The 25,961-nt window shown below is 43.6% G+C and overlaps 1 protein-coding gene across 1 annotated transcript in view; it reads right to left on the reverse strand.

The window, feature by feature from the left end:
• LOC126198693 (uncharacterized) overlaps window positions 1-13,270 on the reverse strand; it is a 117,316-nt gene extending 104,046 nt beyond the window's left edge. Inside the window, exon 1 of the mRNA XM_049935192.1 lies at window positions 13,173-13,270. The gene's annotated coding sequence lies outside the window, so the exon portion shown is untranslated. The remainder of the gene's footprint in view (window positions 1-13,172) is intronic.
• Window positions 13,271-25,961: the final 12,691 nt, after the last annotated feature.

Below are 25,961 nucleotides of genomic sequence, written 5' to 3' on the forward strand. Positions count from 1 at the left end.
TCTGCAACTCCTATTAGTTTCCTAGGCAAGGATGCGCGTGTAAGGCAGTGTGAGTTGACGCAATGGAATTCTAGTATGGTTAACACGTGGCGGCTGTCGGTACGGCTAAGACAGGAGCGCTTTGCCCTCACAGCTGCGCACTTGGCACAGCCGCGGCGTCACAATTAAACATCGTTATTAGCGTATGTGTGTGTGTGTGTGTGTTTTCTGGCGACCGTGTCAGACGGCGGATTCACGGAGAGAGAATGCGGCGCAAGAATAGACCGGCGCGTGTCGGCGTGTGTGACAATGTCCGCACCGGCCAACAGCAACAGGCAGTCTTACGTCATTGCCGTCGGCGTAGACCAAAGTTGCCCGCGCCATTCACTGAAGCACCAGGACTTTGATGTTCGACTTGCATAGATCCGGCGGAGGAATCGACCCTTGATTATGCCACCGTAAGCTCAGTGGTCAGAGCCTCTGCGATGTACCGAACCATAACTCGATTCCACGTGTTCCAAATGATTTTTCCTTGGTTAGAAAACTAAAATTGAAGAACCAATGCATTTTCAAAGAGATTTAACGGTGTTCGTACATCTCTCATTGTAATTAGCCCATATCTACGTAATCCTGAAGTATTGTAGATGGCGATACCGCTGCAATCACCCGTCATCACGATACATCATCTACTCCTGTTACATTTCATGACTTTAGCAACGTATATTTCATCGATGTGACATTATTGATTAATATACATCTCTGATGACATATATTTTAATGCCATGTTATTTACTATCTTTTATTCTGAAATCCTTTCAAAAAATCATCTGATTATTCAAACCCAAGAAAATGTTTTTATATCCAAACATATCTATTCTACATCAATGTAATCTGTACTTAAGAATCGATTTCAATCATACTCTGTGAAAAATTGATATAAATGTATCTTTGGTTTATGTTTGCACTGCTGCGAGTTGTAGTAGTTGAGGGTTGGTGGTGAGATGTGATGGAGGAAAGTCAGAATGTAACTCACCTGTCGTGTACCATTGTGGAATATACTGTTAATGTTTGATGAAGTGTAAAGAAAGTGTCGCGTGGTTTTTTAAAAGTGAAGAATATATAACAGACTAACTTCATTTGATGTATCATTTTAAAGAAGTTAATTTTGTACCTGAAATACGTCTTTTTGAGAACTCGGCTAAACGTCATTACTGATGAATTTATTGAACAAACGAATTACGTCGAAATACTGACTGTAAGAAGAAGATTAACTAAATTGCTACTGCATCCTTGACATGTATTGATTTCATTAACACTTCACTTCATAATTTTATGGTGTCTTGTCAAAATGACATAAAAACAGCCGAAACTGAGACCATGTCAGACGTTGTAGGTGAAAGTACTTGAAGCTGAGGCATTAAAAAATGGTTCAAATGGCTCTGAGCACTATGGGACTCAACTGCTGAGGTCATTAGTCCCCTAGAACTTAGAACTAGTTAAACCTAACTAACCTAAGGACATCACAAACATCCATGCCCGAGGCAGGATTCGAACCTGCGACCGTAGCGGTCTTGCGGTTCCAGACTGCAGCGCCTTTAACCGCACGGCCACTTCGGCCGGCTGAGGCATTAAAACGTGAAACGCAACTACAATGTAACTAGTTATGAATTGAAATGAATATCTCATGTGACTAGTACAGAATATTATTTTATTCTTGCTGGATCTTGTCGGACTCTTGATTATTAATTAATGAAAGATTGATGAGGGAGACAACAACCAGCCACAAATACTTTTGAGACGCTTTATTTCATTGCCTTAGACGGCTTTTGGTCATTATATAAACAATTCGTACCTCTCTCTTTCATTTTCAGGTGTCTTGACCACACTTGCTAGATACATTACACGTAAGTGTTTCCGACACTACTGAGTCATTATTGGAACAAAAAATCCAGCATCTTGTTTCGAAAGCAACACGTCGTCATTTAAGTGATCGCAATGAGTGCTTGATCACGACTCGATGTGCTACTTTCGCAACAACATACTGAATTTTTGGTTAACCGTAAAATATCTGTCAAATACGATCAAGACATTTGTGAATGAAAGAAAGTATTTTAAACACCCCGGGTGTTCCCTTAACAATCTTCAAATGTAGATAATGTTTTGGTGACTGTCCACATAGCGTTGCCACATTGTACAACGTAGTTCCTCCCAGCCTACTGTCCAGTCAGTGAAAGTTTCCTAATACCTCACTCTGACATCGAGCTTCAGGAGTTGATTGGTCCGAGATTTTCAGTCATCATATCGAATGAAATAGTGCGGCATGTCATGTGACAAGGAGTTCGTCTGATCTTATTCTGTCGGCGTGGCATGCGGAGGTGCGGTGGGCAAAATGCTTGTAATCAGCGCCGCTAGATGACTTTGACAACATTTCTAGCCGGTGTGATGAACTGCAGGTAGCTCTAAATGTAAATCAAATAAAATAAAATAAAAATAAGTAAGTTAAATCGGATGAGTAGGAGAAACAAACCCGTGAGAATTTTGGGAAAGTACGGTTCATGTGTATAGAGGCCGCATATAGGACGCCAGTGCGATCTGTTCTTCAGTACTGCTCGAGTGTTTGCGATCAGCACCAGGTCGGATTAAAGGAAGACATCGATGCAACTCAGAGGTTACCGGTAGGTTCGAACAACACGCAAGTACTACGGAGAAGCTTCAGGAACTCAAATGGGAATCCCTGGGGGGGAGGCGACTTTCTTCTCAAGAACACTATTGAGAAAATTTTGAGAAACGACATTTGAAGCTGACTGCAGAAAGATTCTACTGCCGCCAACATACATCTCTCGTAAGGATCACGAAGATTTCTTAAGAGAAATTAGCGGTCGTAAGGAGGCATATACAAAGTCGTTTCTTCGTCGCTCTGTTTCCGAGTGGAGCAGGAAAAGAAATTACTAGTAGCGGTACAGGCTGCCCTCCGCCACGCACCGTAAGGTGGCTTGCGGAGCGTACTCGTATGTAGATGTAGGTCGTGGGTGCCACGACGAAAGGGGACACTGTTCTTCTCACGTGGTTCATTGTCACGTGTGTATCGTTAATAGCTCAATTTCGAGAAATGCGCTACCGACCGAGTCATTTGCTAGATGAAAAACTGACATGATCACCTTGAAGACTGCAGCGAGCCAATGCTTAAGAATTATAAAAAACTAAAACAGTCTTTGATCGAGAATAAAAAAAAGCACTCCGTCGTCAGGCCACGAGTGGCCTACCGGGACCATCTGACCGCCATGTCATCCTCAGTGGAGGATGGGGATAGGAGGGGCGTGGGGTCATCACACCGCTCTCCCGGCCGTTATGATTGTGTTCTTGACCGAAGCCTCTACCATTCGGTCGAGTAGCTCCTCAATTGGCATCACGAGGCTGAGTGCACCCCGAAAAATGGCAACAGCGCATGGCGGCCTGGATGGTCACCCATCCAAGTGCCGACCACGCCCGACAGCGCTTAACTTCGGTGATCTCACGGGAACCGGTGTATCCACAGCGCGCAAACATTTGAGCAAGAGTATTATGATGGGTTTTAATAGTATAATTAGTAGTGTTCATGTACATGACATGGGAAGCATCTGGTAAAATAATACACCTGTCTCCTTAAACTTAGTGACCGAAGCAAATAATCTTATTTTTTTGTGGCAGTTTACTATTACACAGCGTCACCGGTTCAGACCCGGTCCAACTGTCTCGGTGGACAAGTGAGGAGGACTCAAAGCAACGGCTGAATAACAGCCGAGCCTAGCACGTTGAAGGTGTGGCGATGGAACTTGAAGTTCCGTGCCACACTCCGACGGTGGATGTACAGGGGAGGGGTGAGGGAAAAAAGTGGCTGGACGAGAACAGGCCACTGCTAGTGAGTGTGCGAAACGGACAGAAAAACGTGGTCGTATTGGACCTATCGTCAGTGATAGCCCGAATCCGAGTCCTCCAGGATGGTGAGCGGAACGGGGTGTCGCTGCCAGCGCCGTGGAACTGTGGTGCCGATGGTTTGTAATCCAGCGACCGTGTCACGAAGGGCGTCCACTTTACTATACAGATCTTCTTAATACGATTGTCTTCCTGATATACTTTGTGCATCGTAGATCCCTACACGAGAGCTACGTTTATGATGGGAAATTTTAGGTAGCATCTTACAATGGATCTAATTATACACTCCATCTCAATTTTAATCGCAATATTAACTTATCCCATATTGGTTTATGCATAACTTTTAACTTACTGTCTTTGGCTTTGTGATCACCAATGCAAAATTTGTTACAGTCAGCGGTACGTAGCGGCGAAGTCTCCTCAATTGCTTCCGTTGCAGCTGTAAAAACAGTATGCTAGCAGCGCACCTATATTACGCATCGTGAGTATTCATCACGGTATTATCATGTTTTTGTATCTCGTGACGATGCCAATCAAGGCTAAAATTTTTATTTCCTTATTTACTTGACTTAACGAGAAAGGCGTATGTTATTCATCAGATGCTTCGATACTTCTCACAAGGGAACCTCCCCATCGCACCCCCGTCAGATTTAGTTATAAGTTGGCACAGTGGATAGGCCTTGATAAACTGAACACAGATCGATTGATAAAACAGGAAGAAGTTGTGTGGAACTGTGAAAAAATAAGCAAAATATACAAACTGAGTAGTCCACGGGGCGGATAGGCAATATCATGGACACTGTGCGCTCAGGAGCGTCGAGTTAATCGATCATCAACGAACTTAATCGGATCTCTTACGACGTCCGCCCCGAGCAGATACAACGAACAAACGCGGACAAAATGAGAATTAAAAAAAAAAAAAAGTGGTAGCGTGAGCATCTGCTGAACAAGAGGTCCTTGGTTCAAGTCTTCCCTCCAGTGAAAATTTTATTTTCTTTATTTTTGCATCGTTATTATCTGTCCGTTCGTTCATTGACGCCTTTGTTCACTGTAATAAGTTTAGTGTCTGTGTTTTGCGACCGCATCGCAAAACCGTGCGATTAGTAGACGAAAGGACGTGCCTCTCCAATGGGAACCGAAAACATTTGATCGCAAGGTCATAGGTCAACCGATTCCTCCACAGGAAAACACATCTGATATATTCTATACGACACTGGTGACGGCATGTGCGTCACATGACAGGAATATGTTGTCGACCCACCTAACTTGTACACTTGGCGAATGGGTAAAAAGATTCTTCTACCTTGCCCGATTTAGGTTTTCTTGTGGATGTGATAATCACTCCCAAAAAAGTGATGAAAACATAAGAGTTTGTCACATAAACTGAAAATAAAAAATTAAACTTTTCACTCGATGGAAGATTTGAACCACGAACCTTTCGTTCGGCAGCTGCTCACGTTAACACGAGACCACGGCGCTCCTGCGTTCCCAGTGTCCTTGAGGTTGCCTATCTTCCCATGAACTACTCAGTTTGTATATTTTGCTTATTTTTTCACAGTTCCACACAACTTCCTCCTGTTTTCTCAATTGATCTGTTTTCAGTTTTTCAAGGCCTATCCACTGTGCCAACTTATAACTACATCTGAGGGGGGTGCGATGGGGAGGTTCCCTTGTCAGGTCATGTTCTTAACGCTACCACTTATAGTGCCAAAACCCACTGCAATAATTTTACTCATGTTTGCACATTTCTTTCTTTTATAGATAAATCTGATAATGATCGTAATTATCGAAACTGTAATTAAATTAAGTACGCCGACCGTGGTGGCCGAGCGGTTCTAGGCGCTTCAGTCTGGAACCGCGCGCCGCTACGGTCGCAGGTTAGAATCCTGCCTCGGGCTTGGATGTGTGTGATGTCCTGAGGTTAGTTAGGTTTAAGTAGTTCTAAGTTCTAGGGGACTGATGATCTCAGATGTTAAGTCCCATAGTGCTCAGAGCCATTTGAGCCAAATTAAGTACACATATTGGTGACCAAAGACTGTTTCAGAGTTTAAGAGCCATGTGCCGTAGACGATAACGTGTTGATGATTGAGGTCATCGTCGACTGTCGCGGACTTTTACAGCGTATAACAGTTCTTCATCGCCGGACTTTGCGCCGCTGTTGTGGATTAAATTCCAGACATCTCCGCAGTGTCTCAAGCAGTAAGGACATGTTGATGGTGATCCGCCAGTCGGATGGGGGCGTTAACACTGGCGGTCCCGTTGGTGCTATACGAGAAGAGTAAGCTATATGCCGGTACTGGAGTTTCACCCCCTCTTTGGAAACTGTGTACACACGACCATTGCAGCACATACACTCAACAGATACACTTAAGACAAGGCTGTCACACAGCGCGGGAAAATTGGCGATTAAGCGTAGAGGAAGGAAAAAGTCCTTTCTCATTAGGGGGCTGACCAATCCTTCGAAGTTTCCCAACCAACAGCACCATAACAGCTTTTTTTCTTTACAGCGTGCGAACTGTCCAAAGTACAGGAATCACCAATTACGACGATAGAGTTCGTCTAGAACCGCCTCATCGACATGGGGTGCAGAAACCATCGCCCCATAAGTGTATCTCACCTTACCACCCATCAAAATGCACAACGATTAGCATGAGCGCTTGAACGCTGTCACTGGACGCTCGATACACGAGGAAAGAACTGAGCTGATGGCCTCCGATAAGCGCCGGTACACTACGCTAACAGGGCAAAAATTCGTCGAAAACCTTATGAGACGAAGCATCATGCCTGCTGTTGTGACACCGCTCAGGTTGGTTGATTTGGGGAAGAGGACCAAACCAGCGAGGTTATCGGTGCCGTTGGATTAGGGAACGATGGGGAAGTAAGTAGGCAGTGTCCTTTCGGAGGAACCATCCCGGCATTTGCCTTAAGCGATTAGGGAAATCACGGGATACCCAAATCTGGATGGCGGGGCACGGGTCTGAACCGTTGTCCTCTCGAATGCGCGTCCAGTGTGCTAACCACTGCGCCACCTCGCTCAGTTACCGTTCAGGTAGAGTGGTTGAGATATTGCCGATTGGGGAAATGGAGCCTCTTCATTTGTCAGTCAGCAACTTTTACCGGCTAACGATAAGGGTCATGGTGACCGGTCATGTGCCTCTGGGTGTTTGCCTATTTGAATCTTGAAAAGAATACACCATCCCATCATTCTCGAATTGTGTCTGGTTCGAGGAGCACTCGACGGGCATGAACGCTCTTTTATAATTCTATGAAGTACTGATTATGTTATGACAGTATTACTGTGTGAATGTGCTTTTTTTTTTTTTTTTTTTTTTTTTTTTTTTTTTTTTTTTTTGACCTGGAATTTTACGTTTCGCATTTTTCAATCAGCTGCAGTTTCATTTTTCTTTCGGAAGCTATTTTCTCAAGTCCTCAAGCTACATTCATGGTAAAAAAAAAACTGTACAAATTGTGTCAGCACTTTACAGAAATACGTGTTAGTTGAAAGAGAATAATATTTTACAGTGGCTGATGTAGTAGTTTTCCTACTATTTATTTTCCTGGGCATGAAAGCAACAGTGTGTCACTGAAGAGGACCTTACTGCTAATAATACTGGACCGCCTTTCGATTTATGTTAACAGTGTTTCGGACCTGAATTCGAATGAACCTCCTTATCTTTTGTGATCAGTGCGCTACCAGTTATGCTATCCGCGAATGACTCAGGGACCATATCAGTTTGAAATTGTCGCTCTTCCCCAGCCCGAAAGTTGTCACCTAAGAGTAGCTGATTAGTCAGTCGTATCAGAATGTGGGGAGAATCCCACGTGTTATGTCTCAACAGAGTGCGCCGTTTGCAGCAGTCCGTCCATGTGCCTCTTTTCATTCCCTCTCATAACGATATACATGCTTTTAAACGGAAACTGAATAATGTTGCTGCACACCAAGAATTCTCTACGGATACGTTCTAAACACGACGCCGAACTTAGCTTCCAACCAAAACTAAACAGTTGTGTGAAGTCACGAAGCAGCTACACCGTTTCGTTTGTTTCTCGATTCAGTATAAGTCTCGTGCATAAACTAGTCGCAGAGGCATTCCAGAGGTGAAATCAAACAAGTGGTGAGAAATTGGATAAATGTTGATCCTCTGCGATGACAGACTTCTCGTCCTGTTGCACTGTAAGTCAGGGGAGCTATGTCAGAGCTCTAAACATCAACTTTCAGTACTTTATATGTAGATTAAGTAGCGGAGTAAATTACTCATTGCGAGGTTTATCTAATCACTAGTCATAGTAGGAGATAGATGATAATATAGGTTGGATAAAAGACTTTATATAAAATCACGTGCACTAGCATAACACTAAGGTTTTCGAGTCTCACTTGCATTGCATTTATACCCAACAACAATAGCGTGTCAAAGAGATTATGAGAAAGTACGCAGATATTTGTCAGGCTCTGTACTACAGCGCACTTGATAATAACAACACTTCTTTCTGTCATTTTCCATCTCTCTGACGTCACGATGGAGACTGACAAAAATGATTTCCATCTAAAGATGTTTTTCTTCAATATTTCGTGATTTAATATGGCACTTCTTTTGAAATTTTTTTCTCTTGCATGTTTTATATTCGCAAGTCAAGCAACACTTTGTGACGAAAACTGATTTCGTTTCGCCTTTAACTGCAGATTAGGTGAACTGCGCAACCAATCTGATACACACATTAAGCAGATCCAACATTGTCCCAAAATGTTGGAGAGGCCCGGAAACCATAAAAATGAAAAAAAATCAAAACACTTCAAAAATTTCTGCAAAATATTTACCAACACAGACCTTGAAGCCGTGCAGACGCCCTCGTCTTTTGCATATTAAACCATTAAAAATATATTCTGTAAATAAGCCAAAAAATTTCTAACAAGAAAAACTCTCGAAAACAAAACAATAGTGCATTATTTGACTTACACAAAAAATTACAGAGTGCAAAATTTCTGAAAACAGGCAAAAAAAATAAAATTATCAAAAAGTGACTTAAAGCTGAAACAAGCACAAATAAAAATCTTAGTTGGGACTGGCGAGCGAGAAACCACATATCTAATGAAATTTCCCAAAAAAGGGCTAAAAGAAATCTGGCATCTCAAATAGATCAGCAAAACGCCCCTTCTCTTCGTGAAATCAATGACGAGGCACAGTGTACAAAAAAAGATTTACTTCAACAATATCGAAAACTCTGCCGAAATAGTATGTGATTTTCTTTTATTAGTCATTTTTCTACGGAGGACGATGTTGGTGAAAATACTATCAAAATCTGACATAGAACACTGACGGCCAATGAAACTTACATTTTCCGAAACCATCTCCGCTATACCTACCGCCCGTAATAATAGAACATTTCTAGAAGGTTCCTGAAAGTCAATAACCGAACATACGATGAACTTTTTCTTGAAAGAATTGTGTCTTGGGAATAATTGGGGGCAATCTACACTAGATAACTGCATAGGACTGCATCCCCATTATCTATTGCTGCAGAGAAATGCTGAAATTTTACGAAATTTTTATGTAGAAGTTGAAAGCAGCTCGAAGTTAAGTACAGTACTGGATCTAGCTATTTATATCTTCTTGTCCTGAATTAGAATCAAAGTGTTACTGTGAATTTTTGGAACTGAATTTCTGGCCTCTCACTCGCCATGAAGTTGGAACTGCGAAGGCTTTTACAATGACAACGCTACTGCTCATACGTTTCAGGCACTGAAACAAGAAATGGTCCTTGTTTTTGATGATGTGCGCAAAATGCCGACATTTCTTGCAGCGGTGGAGAGAAAGTCAAAACACTTGTTTTATTATTCGCACATGGTGACATAGGAGACGCTAAAAGCGTTTGGCACTAAAATTGGTTTGTGTTCATTTGAAGCTCTACAGGATTTATTGTCAACGAGGCAGCAAAAATGAAATCGTGTTTTGTTCTGGTAAGTTTTTATCACACAGGGACAGAATGCACTTTTCCCCTGATTTTCATCACATGATCGTGGCAGGCAATGAGAGCAAAATCTCTTGCAAAGCCCCACCGAAAAAGCTGCACTGCATTGTTTAGCGTAAACAGGTGCGACTCCATCTAAAGAGCGTGAGACAAAAAACCCTCGACTCTCTCCGTCGCTGCAAAGCAATGCCGACGTCGCCACACCTGGATCTGCACTGCATGGCCAGATAAAGCGGCGTAAAAATAAGATGCTGTCCTAAAAATACAGATCTCAAATGCGGCAACGCCCGGAGCGAACGAGTCAACGCTCCGACACCCGCGAATCCATTACAAGCAATGATATCGTTCCCCTCCTTCACCCTGATGTTCCAACACATGGTTATTGAAATGATTTTACTGTATCAGTTACCGGGAAGTTTCGACCAGCAACCTCGCTGAAGGATGGGTAGAGTAGTTCTTCCAATTTCACCGACTTTCACGACAGAATTTCAATCCAAAATATGAGATAGAATTGTCGTCCAGATACAGCTTTCGGCAGTCAGTGGTAGGCATGAGACCAAGATTGAGATGAGAAATAAATGCTCAGTACGATTCAGATCAAGGAACTTGGGTGAAGGGAATCCTATGATTTCAGAATTTTTCTCTTTCCAGAGTCGTAATATGCCCCTTGAAAGAGGAACTACAAATTATATGGTCTTCCATGCGAAAATATGGATTTATATGAAGTCGCGTAGTGAATAAATGACAGCGTCTTATTTTTTCGACGCTTCTGAACGCCGCCCACTGGATAACCCTCTCGCTCTTTATACTTCTGGCTTCTCCATCTCTCCGAAAGACCGAATAAAAGGTGAGCCATTACGCTTCAGAACCAACAATCGGCAGAAAGCAATCAGTAAAAAAAATTGATAGGGTCCTTTGTGAGTTTGCGGGATATGTAGCATATTCTCGTCAAATATTGCTGTCATGAGGATTGCAAGTGACATCTGTAGCAGTCGATGTTTGACACGAAGTACTGTGACCTCCTGATTTGTCAGCTCATTGAGTGAAATTTCTCAAGTAATTGATAGAAGCAATAACATCAGTGTTAGAAGGGATCTAAAACGCCCATCTATGCACCTAAACCGTTAGAAAGTCAGTCTACATACAGAGAAGCTGAGCTCGATTTCTGACACAGCCAGCATTTTGCGTGGCAGGTCGTCTGAAACAGGGTTCCTCTCAGCCACTGACGACAAATGAAGAATTGATGGTATCCAGAATGAATCTGCGACTCTTCAGCGGAATGAGCGCTGTTTTGAAACTGCTGGCAGATTAAAACTGTGTGCCATGCTTGGATTCGAACTCAGAACCTTGCATTTCGCGGGTAATCCTCTTACCGATTGAGCTGTCCGGGCATGAACCACCACCTGCTGTCACAGTATTATTTCGCCAGCACCTCTTCCCAAGTTCATAGAAATTCTTCTGCATATCTTTTGGGACAAAACTTCTTGAAAAAAGGATACTGCAGAACACATACAGGGTGACTCAGCTGCCCCTGTCGATGGGTTTTACGCAGCCTGCAACACATTCAAATACCAGGCACAAGATTTTCATATTCTCTTGCTCGCTACATGCAAACTATTAGTCCTATAGAAAAGGACCTTTTTATAGGAAATTCCGTGTACTTAAATTATGTATTGCGATACGCTTTCACTAGAACCCATACTTTTCTATTTATTCAAGAAAAACGTACGAAAATGATATTCAAAGACGTTTATGTTGAATAGCTCGAAAACTATGGCTTCCATCGAGACGTATCCCAGTACAAAATTTAATACATTATATTTCCTACAAAAAGTCCTGTCAGTTTTGTTTTCAGGCCTAATAGTTTACTTGTAGTGAGTGAGAGAACATGAAAATCTCGCGCATAGTTTTTGAAGGTGTTGCAGGTTGCATAGAACCCATTGGTAGGGGCAGCTGAATAACCTTGTATTTCCGAATGTCAGCGGTTCTACTGCGCAATACTAGGAAAAGTGACTGAGTCTACTTCTTTATCTTCATCGTCATTGCTTTCTGGATGCCAATCAGAAGACCAGTAATGTCAGTTCTGCTGGTCACGACGAAATATACCTTCTACCAATCATGTCAGCTTTGGAAATCAGAACTGCAGAGTACTTCAAGGGAAACCTGGCATTACCGGCCAGTGTACAATGTGCTCACCACAATGAAATCCAATGAAGCTGTGGACGGTCAGTCCTAGAGTAATATAGCATGTGGTCAAAAACGCATTTATTCCCAACTGTCTTCACTGCATTTGGTGGACTTACGACAGTTTACTGGTTTAGAGTCTCATGAATCATCAAAAAATGGTTCAAATGGCTCTGAGCACTATGGGATTTAACTGCTATCAGTCCCCTAGAACTTAGAACTACTTAAACTTAACTAACCTAAGGACAACACACACATCCATGCCCGAGGCAGGATTCGAACCTGCGACCGTAGCGGTCGCGCGGTTCCAGACTGTAGCGCCTAGAACCCCTCGGCCACACCGGCAGGCCATGAATCATCATCAGTGCCAGTAGCTAGTGGCAAAAGTAAAACATTAGATAGTCATCAAGTGCGCATCTTTGTCACTTAGAATCCAGTAGTGATCTAGTGGCCGGCCGCGGTAGGCGAGCGGTTCTAGGCGCTTCTGTCTGGAACCGCGCGGCTGCTGCGGTCGCAGTTTCGAATCCTTCCTCGGGCACGGATGTGTGTGATGTCCTTAGGTTTAAGTACTTCTAAGTCTAGGGGACTGATGACCTCCGATGTTAAGTCCCATAGTGCCTAGAGCCATTTGAACCATTTGATCTAGTGACTACAATGGACGCTAGATACTAGTTCTCGTAACAGTCGAAACAGGTGAACTGTCATAAGACCACCACCAGCAGTCAAGGCAGTTGTGAATAAAAGCGTTCACGAAATGCGATCAAGACAACCGTGAAGAAAAGAACTTCAAAATAGATCGCGTGCTCCAATCTGGTAACGTCATATTTAACTGATTACCCAGTCAAGCTGAAGGTACTTTAAGACTGCTGTAGGTTGTTTGGTCTCTACGGAATTCCTTGTTGGTGATACCTATACGGCGCCCTCGGGACCGCTAACAACCCTAAGCCCCATCTTCGCCCGTCATTTCCGAACGTCATCGCTTTTGAGGCTAGATAGGAAATGTGATTGATTTCAAACTGACAATAAAGGCCAGCTCGGTAGCAGAGCGAGAGGTGGCGTCCAGTGGGCGGTGCCCGGCGGTGTCGCGCCAGCAGCTTGCCAGAGCGGGCCCAGCCCGGCCTGGGACTCACAGTGACGGAGTATGTGGAGTAGCTGGGCCGGCTGTAGGACCGGCGGGTCGTGTAGAAGTCCGACTCGTACACCATGCTGCTGGCTGCTCGCTGCTGGCTTCTCGCTGGTCGTATGCTGGTCCACTCGGCTTGCCGCTGTGGTCGCTACTGCAGCGGGGCCACCGCCGCCGCTCCTCCTAGACGCTCTGGGCGCACGCCGCGCATGCGCACACGGCGACGCCGACGGCCTGGCATCCGGACAGCTTCCAACTGGTCCGTGACGACACCGACCGCCGCGCAAACGATGCTATCTCTGAGTGATTTCAGGGCAGCTTTAAACAACGACGGACGCGCAGTATTCGTGCCCCTGTCACAAAATGAGGTACTACGTAGGCAAATGTTCTGGAGTGCTACCTCGCAAATTGGGCGGAGTAGCTCTTTTCGTCAGCTGACTGAATGGCAGTACGTGTAACTTTCTAACCCGTGCGGCCCACGCATAGAAGTGGCACAGTGGTTAAGACACTGGATCTGCACACATTGTACTAATGAAGCGATTACTTACAGCTTTTAACCCTTTCGTGAGCCGTGGGAAACATGCTTCCCACTACAATGAACTCGCTCCTTGTCTCGTGGGATTCACAGTTCCTACCTCTGTACGATGCTACCACCTAGTGAACAGTATAGGGACCTACTCCCAATCGGAAGTTCCCGCCGTTTTTGCTGTACTTCGCGCAGAGGCATTGTACAGCTGAGTGTTGCTCTGTAGAGGAGCCTTTCAGTGCTGTTTGCTTGACATTTTGTGATTTTTTTTTCCTCAAAGCTATAGTATAAGGTTAATACTTCTGATTTACCCAAATTTATGAAGGAAAACGTAAAATTTGAACGAGGAGAATACCAGTTTGAAACAAAAGGAGCCATTTCTGCAGTAAAATGGGTGGATAACCGTCCAGTCACTTTCCTGTCCTCAATTCATGACACATGAGAAACAGCCACAGTGAAAAGGAAAAACAAGGATGGTACTAGTACAGAGATTTCTTGTCCTGAAGTTGTGGCAGAATACAACAAAATAATGGGTGGTGTCGATAAGTTTGATCAATTACGAGAAAGGTATCCTATTGGCAGACGTTCTGTAAAATGTTGGCACAGAATATTCTATTTCCTGGTGGACGTTGCTGCAGTGAACAGTTTTATCCCGCGGAAAATAAGTAAAAGAGAAAGTGGACAGCATGATCAGCTCACATACAGCATCTAGCCAGACAATTGATCGCTGGCTTCTCATCCCAAAAAAGGCGTGGACAAGTACCTGTCTTTCTGGCAAAAAGGGGTAAAGTACCTGAAGATTTTCGTCATGTGGCTGTAGGGGAGAATCGACCCATTTTAGGAGAAACCTACTGGACGTGCCGTCACTGTAGTACCAAAGCTGCGGAAATGAGCACTCGCTGTGTTTGTACATATTGTCAAATACCACTTTGCATAGACCCATGTTTCAGAAAATTTCATGGCAAGTAATTGTGAACAATCATTGTAACAAGAGAAGTAAATTTATCAAATAAACATGAAATATATTGAAAAAGTTGTTTTTTTTTTTTCATTTAACACCAAGGAATGGCAGTGGGAAGAACACTTCCCACCTTGTTGTGTGACCTCACTTTCACAGTTGTAGCAAATTTGATATTCTGTATGATAAATATACCTATCTGTTAACTACTATCTGCTCTCCATTCATTAAAAAAACTGCTCAATAATTTTGCCCACTAAAGGGTTAAATAAAGGGTCATTTTAACAAAACTCGTCGCTACTGGTGGTCTAGCGGCAGCAGGTACGGTAGCTCAGTATGTCTGGTGAGAGAGCCCTCTGTAATTATTATTTTATTATTAATTCCTTTAACTCATGTGGAGCTTAAGGCTACAACAAAGGATCGCCATCTTGTTCTGTCTTCTGCTATTATCTTCATTTCTTCCCATGCAATTCCTTGCTGATGGCCTTCTGCTTCAACTGACCGTCTCCATGTCATTTTGGGCCTGCCTCGTCTCACTCGTCCTTGCGGGATCCAGTCAAGTGCTTCTCTCGCCATATGTTCATTTGATCTTCTAAGAGTATGTCCTAACCATCTCCACTTCTTGCTTCGGATTTGCAGCTCAATTGGCTTCTGGTTTGTTCTTTCCCAAAGAGTTTCGTTACAGATGTCCGTGACAACACCGACCGCCGCGCAAACGATGCTATCTCTGAGTAATTTCAGGGCAGCTTTAAACAACGACGGACGCGCAGTATTCGTGCCCCTGTCACAAAATGAGGTACTACGTAGGCAAATGTTCTGGAGTGCTACCTCGCAAATTGGGCGGAGTAGCTCTTTTCGTCAGCTAACTGAATGGCAGTACGTGTAACTTTCTAACCCGTGCGGCCCACGCATAGAAGTGGCACAGTGGTTAAGACACTGGATCTGCACACATTGTACTAATGAAGCGATTACTTGCAGCTTTTTTTATAAGATAGGTGTGAGTCCCTCCACGCTCGCACAAGCATGGTGACCAACTCAAAAGGTCTACTGTCACCTCTGCATTGTTAGTATTTAGAATCGAGGAGATCGCAGGAGCGAGGAACTGCGATGTTATCCGTACGTCTGGGCAGGGTTACCCATTAATACGGGCGCATCTGGGTGATAGAAGCGGTCGAAAAAACTCGACAGAGTCAAGCTTGAAAGAAGAGCGGTTTGGAAGGCAGAGGGAAAAAAGTGCCAAGGGGAAAAAACCTCTGCGACAGTGTCAGGTTGGGTAGTAAGGGCAGTAGCGGTTTCTTGCTATCTGCGACAGATCGTGCAAGGTAGGGTTATGTTAGCGGTTGGGTATCATGCATCAGTACCATAGAAGCAATGGCAGATTGTCATGGAATGATCAGTCCTGTCGAGGAGGTGAGCGCTGCTGCTGCTGGGCCCACGATGTCTCCTGGGCCAGCTGCTGCTGCTGCTGCTCCTGTAACATAGCCATGTCGTTGTTGGTTTGTCAGTTCGATGGTCCTGAAGGAACTGGCAGTCTGATATGTGTTAGGAGTTTGTGTCTCGTGTGTGGCTTCCCTGCGATTGCCAGTTCTCATGGCAGAGGCTCAGCTAGCTAGCTAGTCAGTGGCTGACGTGCAGGGGCTCGCCTCATTGTGTCGTTTGCGTAGTTACAAAGTTACCACAGAGGGCTCGTCACTAAGGAATGTCTTTGGGCGCTTGTGTTTCCATCTGTGGTTGTGTGTAGGATGTGAGGATTGTTCGAGTGACTTGATTTCTTGTACAGTCGTGTGGCGAGTTTTTTGAATACCTCCTGGAGAGTCTCCAGTCGGTATTCTCGGTGAAGGTCCGCTGTCCGTCTTCCAGCTTTTAAATAGAGGGTCATATAACAAAACTCGTCGCGCCTGGTGGTCTAGTGGCAGCAGGTACGGTAGCTCAGTATGTTCGGTGAGAGAGCCCTCTGTAATTATTATTTTATAATTAATTCCTTTAACTCCTTATGTGGAGCAGAGGGCTGCAACAAAGGATCGCCACCTTGCTAGTATCTTGATTTCTTCCCATCCAATTCCTTGCTGATGGCCTTCTGCTTCAACTGACCGTCTCCATGTCATTTTGGGCCTGCCTTGTCTCCGTCGTCCTTGCGAGATCCAGTTAAGTGCTTCTCTCGCAATATGTTCATTTGGTCTTCTAAGAGTATGTCCTAACCATCTCCACTTCTTGCTTCTGGTTTGCAGCTCAATTGGCTTCTGTTTCGTTAGAGATGACATCTGGCCACAGTATCCGCAGGATGTTCCTCAGGCATCCGTTGTTGAATGTCTGCAGCTTGTGGATTAACTGTTTTGTCACTTTCCATATTTCACATCCATAAAGGAGCACAGGTTTTACATTACTTTCAAATATCCGCAGTTTGGTCCTCAGTGATATTTCCTTCGATCTCCAAATAGAGCGTAGAGTTGTAAAAGCTCCTCTTGCTTTGTTGGTGCGGTTGTTAATGTCCTCTGTTGCACCGCCATCTGGTGCAATCATGCTCCCAAGCTTAAGCTCTGCAGTGCTGTTACCATTTGTCCGCATGTCTTAAGTTTTTTGGGCGTTAATTTTCAAGCCAACTCCCTTCGCTGCAGATTTCAGATCTTCTAGCTTCTCTGTCATGTCGTTAAGGCTGTGGGATAGAAGGCAAAGATCATTGCAAAATCTAGATGTATCCCATTGCTCCATTTTATTCCTCTCACTTTATCTATTGCTTGCGCCATTACAAGATTAAGTACTGTGTTAAAAAGTATCGGTGAGAGCATGCAGCCTTGCTTAGCTCCTGTTTTCACAGGTATTGGATCTGAAAGCAGACCTTGATGTTGAATCTGGCATGTGTAGTTTTCATACATGCTATTATAATAGCTATTATAATAAATAAAAAATAAAAATAAAAAACACAAATAAATGGAAGAAACTTAGTGAAACATTCAACGATCAACTAGAACAGGTGTCATATAACGTCCACCCCGACCAAATACGCAAGCCCCCAACTGGCGTCCATCTGAAAGACATGCTCCAGGCCACTCAGCCACACGAAATTTTTATTGTAATTAAAACTTTCACGCCTTGAGAAAGCCCCTCATGCGAAACGAGTGATCGAAGGACAATGAAATTCTGTGGAAACATTTTTAAAGACACGCAGAAGAGAAATATCGAATAAACCATTGAAAGAAACGCATTTGAATTTCCACATGAGAGGGTAACATTTGAAAATTGCGTACCATATTTACGTTGTAGCTTACAAACGTTCCTCAATGTAACGACCAACTGCACCCACCACAGCCTGGAACGGCACTAGGGACACCATTTCGAAAATGTTCGCAGCACGTTTCGTATGGTGGACCATGCAATGTTAAGTTGTCGTGACACATTTCGCTTGCAGATGGCACATAACGTCCAGAATTCTCACAAAAAAATGGCTCTGAGCACTATGGGACTTAACTTCTGAGGTCATCAGTCCCCTAGAACTTAGAACTACTTAAACCTAACTAACCTAAAAACATCACCCACACCCATGCCCGAGGCAGGATTCGAACCTGCGACCGTAGCAGTCGCGCGGTTCCGGACTGAAGCGCCTAGAGCCGCTCGGCCACCGCGGCCGGCTTTTCCTTGGTTTACCTGATTCGCTTAACGCAATGCCAAGATTTCATTCCCCTCTTTGAACTTATGCTCCATTTACAATGACTGCGTCGTCGATGCGGCATTATGCCCTGAGATGATATCGGTTCCGTGCATACTGAATTAGAAAGACGTCCACAATGTCCTCCGCATACGCGATCCACATAAACTTATCAAAAAGTCGATACCGCAGTGTCTCTTTGTGTAAGAAGTATGATGCGATTTTCATCCCGATATGCATGCTTGTCTGAGAGAACATTACATCGTACTTCTTACAAACACAGGCACTGCAATATCGTACGAGGGTTATTCGGAAAGTAAGGAACGATCGGTCGCGAAATGGAAAATACAGTGGAAATCTGATGAAGCTTTGTGCAGATGCTTTGGACACTGTGTCTAGTACGCCCGTCGATCGCATCGTGTCGCTCTTTTCAATTCTGAGCTCACAGTGAGAATGTAAAAATTAGCGTCTCCCGCTAAGAATGAGGACCTCGGGGAAGGATTTCGCCTGAAGGTATGCAATCCACATGACATAACTGTCATGCGGTTCAGTCTACACGGCAATTCTCGGCCGCACTCTGCAGGGGCAATGAAGATGCTCCTGCAGCGTTTTCGATGGGAAGTGCTTGGTCACCCACAATACAGCCCGTAATTGGCTACCCCTGAGGTTCGTCTCTGATCGAATGAACCGCTGGCTATTAAGACAATATTTTGACACAGACAACGAGCTGCAGTACAGAGTAGAAAATTGTCGAAAAGCAAATGGCTCTGAGCACTATGACATCTGTGGTCATCAGTCCCCTAGAACTTAGAACTACTTAAACCTAACTAACCTAAGGACATCACACACATCCATGCCCGAGGCAGGATTCGAACCTGCGACCGTAACGGTCACGCGGTTCCAGACTGAAGCGTCTAGAACCGCATGGCCACACCGGCTGACGTCGAAAAGCACTGGCGGCTGTCTTCTCTAACGAGGAAATTGAAAAGTTGGTACAACGCTAAGACAGATGTCTGAGCGGCGACTGTGCAGAGAAGTAGCTGGAAGGTGTAGCTAACCGTTGCAAATAAAATAGTTTTGATTTTCACTGTGGTTTCCATTTCGGGACCTATCGTTCCTTGCTTTACGAATAGCCCTCGAATTTATCCGTCGATATCAGACTAGTGAGTTTCGATAAAATGGCCTCACAATACTGGAATTACATTACGAGTGTAGGTTAATCTCACATGAACGACGACATAGGGAAGTTTGTGTCTGCCCGTGAAGCTTGCAGGGATAGCTGGAAATGTTGAGGCGACCGCTCGCGAAAAGAGGGAATCCGGGTTCGAGTCCCGATCCGGGACAAATTTCCAATGTCGTCATTCCATTCTACAGTTGGAGGTTGCCATATTCGCAATTGCAAATACATTTTACCAACCCACTGAATTTAAAAAAATCGATAATCGCTTTCTATGTGTATAGTGGAGGAGCAGTTCAGTAGAAACGCCTCTACAATCGTGAACGAGACACTGCGGCTTGTGCAGATCGTTCAGTCGAGCGAGAATTCTGGAAGGGCCATTCGAAACTCAGGTCGTACGCCTATTTTCATTTGACGGCAAGGAGTGTTGGCAGCACAGAAGATGCCCGCCCAATTGGCATATAGCACAGTGACGTCATTCGAATGTCCAGTTGATACCGTCATGTACTAGTCATTGCAGATCTTCCCCGTAGTCGTTGTGCGCTGTTAACAAAACCAGCTGATGACCGATATCAACAAATTATGGCTCGTGGGTATCGCGAGAACGATGCAACAGCACTGCGCGTTGTCTGCTTGGATGCACTTGTGAGGGCTAAGTCGACGCAGACAGTACGAATACGCACCTGTGTCCCCGTGATACATTAGGCTTCTCGCCGTCCATTACCAGCTACAGTACATATCCTCCAGCACTATGGTAAGCGTGCAGTGTCATATCAGTAACCGATTCCTCACGCGAGAATGTACATTTGGATTTTTAAGTAAATTTAAATGTCTCAGCTGCTATTAACAATTATCAGCTTCAGAACAGAATACCGGACTACTAAGGAGGAGTGTGCTATAGCCTGATTTCCTTGACACTTCGCTCAGTGAAAGAGGGGTCAAAGTAAGCGGACACGTGTCTCGGCTTATCCGTAGACACTCGACCGTTTCTGACAAGGGAACCTCCCCATCGCACCCCCCTCAGATTTAGTTATAAGTTGGCACAGTGGATAGGCCTTGAAAAACTGAACGCACATCAATCGAGAAAACAGGAAGAAGTTGTGTGGAACTATGAAAAAAATAAGCAAAATATACAAACTGAGTAGTCCATGCGCAAGGTAGGCAACATCAAGGAGAGTGAGTGTTGGCTTACGAGCGCCGTGGTTCCGTGGTTAGCGTGAGCAGCTGTGGAACGACAGGTCCTTGGTTCAAATCTTCTCTCGGGTGAAAACTTTAATTTTTTATTTTCAGATAATTATCAACGTTCAGGCACTCACACATAATCAACTTCGCTCTCCAAAATTCCAGGACATGTTAAGATTTGCTTGGACATATACAGAATTTGACGGTCTACGCACGGAAACATTTGAAAACGTAAAAAACATACGTTTTGACAGAGCACAGGGAAAACTGCGCGACTCTGAAACTGTTGCATTCATTTGATGCAGTTTATGTGACAAACTCTTATGTTTTCATAACTTTTTTTGGAGTGATTATCACATCCACAAGCAAACCTAAATCGGGCAAGGTAGAAGAATCTTTTTACCCATTCGCCAAGTGTGCAAGTTAGGTGGGTCGACAACATATTCCTGTCATGTGACGCACATGCCGTCACCAGTGTCGTAAAGAATATATCAGACGTGTTTTCCTGTGGAGGAATCGGTTGACCTATGACCTTGCGATCAAATGTTTTCGGTTCCTATTGGAGAGGAACGTCCTTTCGTCTACTAATCGCACGGTTTTGCGGTGCGGTCGCAAAACACAGACACTAAACTTATTACAGTGAACAGAGACGTCAATGAATGAACGGACAGATCGTAACTTTGCGAAAATAAAGAAAGTAAAATTTTCACTCGAGGGAAGACTCGAACCACGGACCTTTCGTTCCGCAGTTGCTCACTCTAAGCACGAGACCATGGCGCTCATCAGCTAATATACTCCTTTATGTTGCCTATCTTGCACATGGACTACTCAGTTTGTATATTTTGCTTATTTTTTCATAGTTCCACACAACTTCTTCCTGTTTTCTCGATTGATCTGTGTTCAGTTTTTCAAGGTCTATCCACTGTGTCAATTTATAACTGAATCTGAGGGGGGTGCGATGAGGAGGTTCCCTTGTGAGAAACGGTGGTCAAGGATATCGAGCTACTTTATGTGCTTTTAAGCGCGTATTAGTTTAATCGAAGCTTCACACTTTTGCGCTCGTGTTCGAAACCTGATTACTGTATTTATTTTTGTTTTTGTTTTTCATTTATCTACCCACGTCCATAGAAAATTAGTGCACGAATTTTTTTTAATGTAGGAGGGTCACTCCAAAAGAAATGCACACTATTTTTTTTAAAATCCATCTTTTATTCTACATGTTTGAAAGTTTTACAGTGTGTAGATACATCCTTTAGGAACAGTATTTTCATTTCTCCACACAATTTCCATCCCTCTCAACTACCTTACGCCATCTTGGAAGCAGCGCTTGTATACCCGCATGGTAAAATTCTGGAACAACCTGTTGGAGCCACGGTTTGGCAGCGTACACAAGGGAGTCATCATCTTCAAACTTTGTTCTACGAAGAGAGTCTTTCAGTTTCCCAAAGAGATGATAGTCACATGGAGCCAGGTCAGGACTGTAAGGCGGGTGTTTCAGTGTTGTCCATCCGAGTTTTGTGATCGCTTCCATGGTTTTTTGACTGACATGTGGCCGTGCATTGTCGTGCAACGGCAAAACATCCTGCTTTTGCCGATGTAGTCGAACACGACTCAGTCGAGCTTGAAGTTTCTTCAGTGTCGTCACATATGCATCAGAATTTATCGTGGTTCCACTTGGCATGATGTCCACAAGCAAGAGTCCTTCGGAATCGGAAAACACCGTAGCCATAACTTTTCCAGCAGAATGTGTGGTTTTGAATTTTTTTTTCTTGGGTGAATCTGCATGATGCCACTCCATTGATAGCCTCTTCGTCTCTGGTGAAAAATGAGCTAGCCATGTTTCATCACCTGTCAGAATTCTTCCAAGAAATTCATCTCCACCATTCTCGTACTGTTCCGAAAGTTCGCTGCATACCGTTTTTCTTGTTTCTGTGTGAGCCACTGTCAACATCCTGGGAACCCACCTGGCACAAACCTTTTTTAACGCCAATACTTTCAGTATTCTGCAAACACTTCCTTCCCCTATCCCAACGTAGAGTGACAATTCGTTCACTGTGATGCGTCTGTCAGCAGTCACCAATTCGTTAACTCTCTGCACATTGTCTGGAGTGTGTGCAATACGAGGCCTGCCGCTGCGAGGACAATGCTCAATATTGCCGTGCCCGCTTTCATCACGTAATCTGCTTGCCCACCGACTAACTGCTCTGCGATCGACAGCAGCATCTCCATACACCTTTTTGAACCTCTTGTGGATGTTTCCCACTGTCTCGTTTTCACAGCACAGGAATTCTATGACAGCACGTTGCTTCTGACGAAGGTCAAGTGTAGCAGCCATCTTGAAGATATGCTGTGACAGTGCCACTCACGGGAACAGGTTGAACTAAGTTTCAAAACAAGCGGGAAGAATGTATCTACACACTGTAAAACTTTCACACATGCAGAATGAAAACTATATTTTTACAAAAATAGTGTGCATTTCTTTTGGAGTGACCCTCGTATGTTTAAACTGCGCTGTCCTTATTCGTCTGCTAATTGCCTGTGATGAATGAATTGAAAAAAAATATATGAATGAGAAAATTATTTGACATTGTTTTCAGTGAACTTTCTGTACTGTACCTTGGTTAATATACAACTGCAAGCCATAGTTTTCGTAAAAGTCATCCATTATGCGTGGTTTGCCTCGAAATTATTGCCAAGGCATTAAATCTTCAGCAGTGTTAAAGGCGTTTCTTTCTCGAGTGAGTTTCATACGAAGAAATATCACTGTGGCAGACCTGCCTTCACGCGATGCTCTTGGTGTTTGGAATTTCTGTGCTTCCAAAGTTTTTGCGATCAGGATCATCCAAGGGAATGCACCATATATTTCTGTAGAATAAACATAATAATGAAATATATGAATTAAAATAAGAACTGATAATGAATGATTATAGGAACATGATAATTTAAAAATATTGTAACCCCTGAAAATATCACATGCACATATATAATAAATGTTATTCACTTATTGTGAAATCCAGCTGTAATTTTACAATTAATATAACGCTCTTGTATCCCCCAATTTGATAAGGAACATTCGTGTAGTCATGTGCTATAGGGATGTGTAAATAAATGAAAATAAAATAAAACAAAAACAATAATCTGATTTCGACACGGGGCGCAAATATATAAAGCCACGACGCTACCCAATGTGCTAGCACTTCTAGCGAACTTGTGTGCTAAAAATCATATGAATTACAGCGGAAACTACGCTACGATGGAAACTACTCTACTAGCGTCTCTCTCATCCTAGTGGCGAGAAATCTGAACAGACATCATGTTTCAGATGTAGAAACACGCCTACCAAATTGCGTTTATGTCGCACAACTCCTTGAGGTCGCGATTTTTTTTCTGTCAGTGTATTTACAAGGGTTGTACAATTTATGCACCTACCGGTACACAGTAGGAGACTAGATTCGTAACTTGCCCCATTTGTAGATGCTTAAAAAATTAAGAGTAGTGTGTTTATTTTTCTCCGAATTTGCAGTCTCCAAAACATATACCATAAACAACATCCTGCAGTTGGGGATGGCCTTGTTTAAATAATTTTGTAACTTACTGTTTAGACTATAACAAATAAAATCTCAAAAGTAGTACAATTTAGGCAACCCTCTTCTATCTATAAATTGGTGCACGATTTCGCGATTCGATATGCGGTCGCAGTGCTACATGCAGTACGTGGCGGATGCGCTGTGTGGCAACAGAACCGTCTGTCTGCATCTCTGCACAGCATATTCACAGGCGATTAATACTGTCTCTTAATGAATGATTAAATATCGCTACGCCATAAAAAGATGCTCAAGGGACGAAGTTTTACTACCACTACGTTCTACTTCTTGCGCCAGAACGAATATTGCTGTCACGGTATAAAAGACCGCTCGCGTTCCTAAGGAACTCTATATCAATTTCATAGAGCGAGGCTGATTTCGTACCTTACACCAAAAGCTATCAGCTCATTGTACTTTGACGAGCAGTTCAAAATGGTTCAAATGGCTCTGAGCACTATGGGACTTAACTTCTGAGGTCATCAGTCCCCTAGAACTTAGAACTACTTAAACCTAACTAACCTAAGGACATCACACACATCCATGCCCGAGGCAGGATTCGAACCTGCGACCGTAGCGGTCTCGCGGTTCCAGACTGAAGCGCCTATAACCGCTCGGCCACATTGGCCGGCTGACGAGCAGTTCACTGCAGACTTATTCCTGTGTTCCCTCGGGCAATGTCGTGTACGAGAGATTTAAAAAAAAAAAAAAAAAAAAAAAAAAAAGATATGTCGCAGAAAAGTTGTTGTTCCAAAAGGAGATTCTATTAGTGGAGGTCACTGTAAAAATAGAACCCAGTTGAGTCACAATCGCCTACTTTCCTTTGCTTGGAACATTTACGGATCTGGTTTTCCGTGAGGCAGCACAATAACTCTGTCACCTTTGATTTGTTGAAACCTCTCAAAGAGGAAGGACACGGTTCAAGATCGAGAAACTGTCGTGCATTAACACGAAATTACAAATGGTTCCTTAGAAATACCAGCAAGCTCGTTTCTTTTGAGCAGAATCGGTGAATAGCTTGGTCAAGTAATGAATTATTCCTCAAGCCACCCTCCAGATCTGTCGATAAGTGAATGCTGGCTCATTCTATAGTGTTTTCAGTAACGACTGAGGCGTCGTGAACATGGAATTATAATCTTAATTTTTTTCACTTTATTTATTTTGGTTCCAACAGATTCCATAGCCCCCAGAAATTTTAACGGTAATGTTTTACCTCAGTGGCTACCTTTGTATGAAGTAAAATTTCCCTTTACTTTGTTTCCATTACTGTACATTTACGGCTGTTAAGTCATTTTGAAATGTATGCGCAACCACACCCCATCATAATGGCCCTACGTGGATCATCGTCTTTGAACTCATCACACCAAAGATGTAATAGTGTAACTTAATGTCCTACAGATCTGCTAGGTAACTACTTCGCTAGTTAAAGCTGTCATGCCTTTTACTGTGAAGTCCGATGTGGCCTGTCTTCTATCATTAAATTATTAAGTGCGTGATTTGACGAATTTTTGAACACTGACCCACATAAGGCCATTTTTATAGCTTTTACTCTGACACATTTTTGAAAATGGCAACACAGCCGAAAATGCAAATCCATGGAAGCAAAGTAAAGAGAAGTTTTACTTCACCATGTGACAGCCAGTGTGCTAAAACGTCATCATTCAAGTAGCTTTTTGTTGTCCCCTAACAAAAGTTTTTATTTATTCCACACACACGAAGATCGTGAGAC

The sequence above is a fragment of the Schistocerca nitens genome, chromosome 1 (genome assembly GCF_023898315.1).
Source record: "Schistocerca nitens isolate TAMUIC-IGC-003100 chromosome 1, iqSchNite1.1, whole genome shotgun sequence".
NCBI classification, from domain to species: Eukaryota; Metazoa; Arthropoda; class Insecta; order Orthoptera; family Acrididae; genus Schistocerca; species Schistocerca nitens.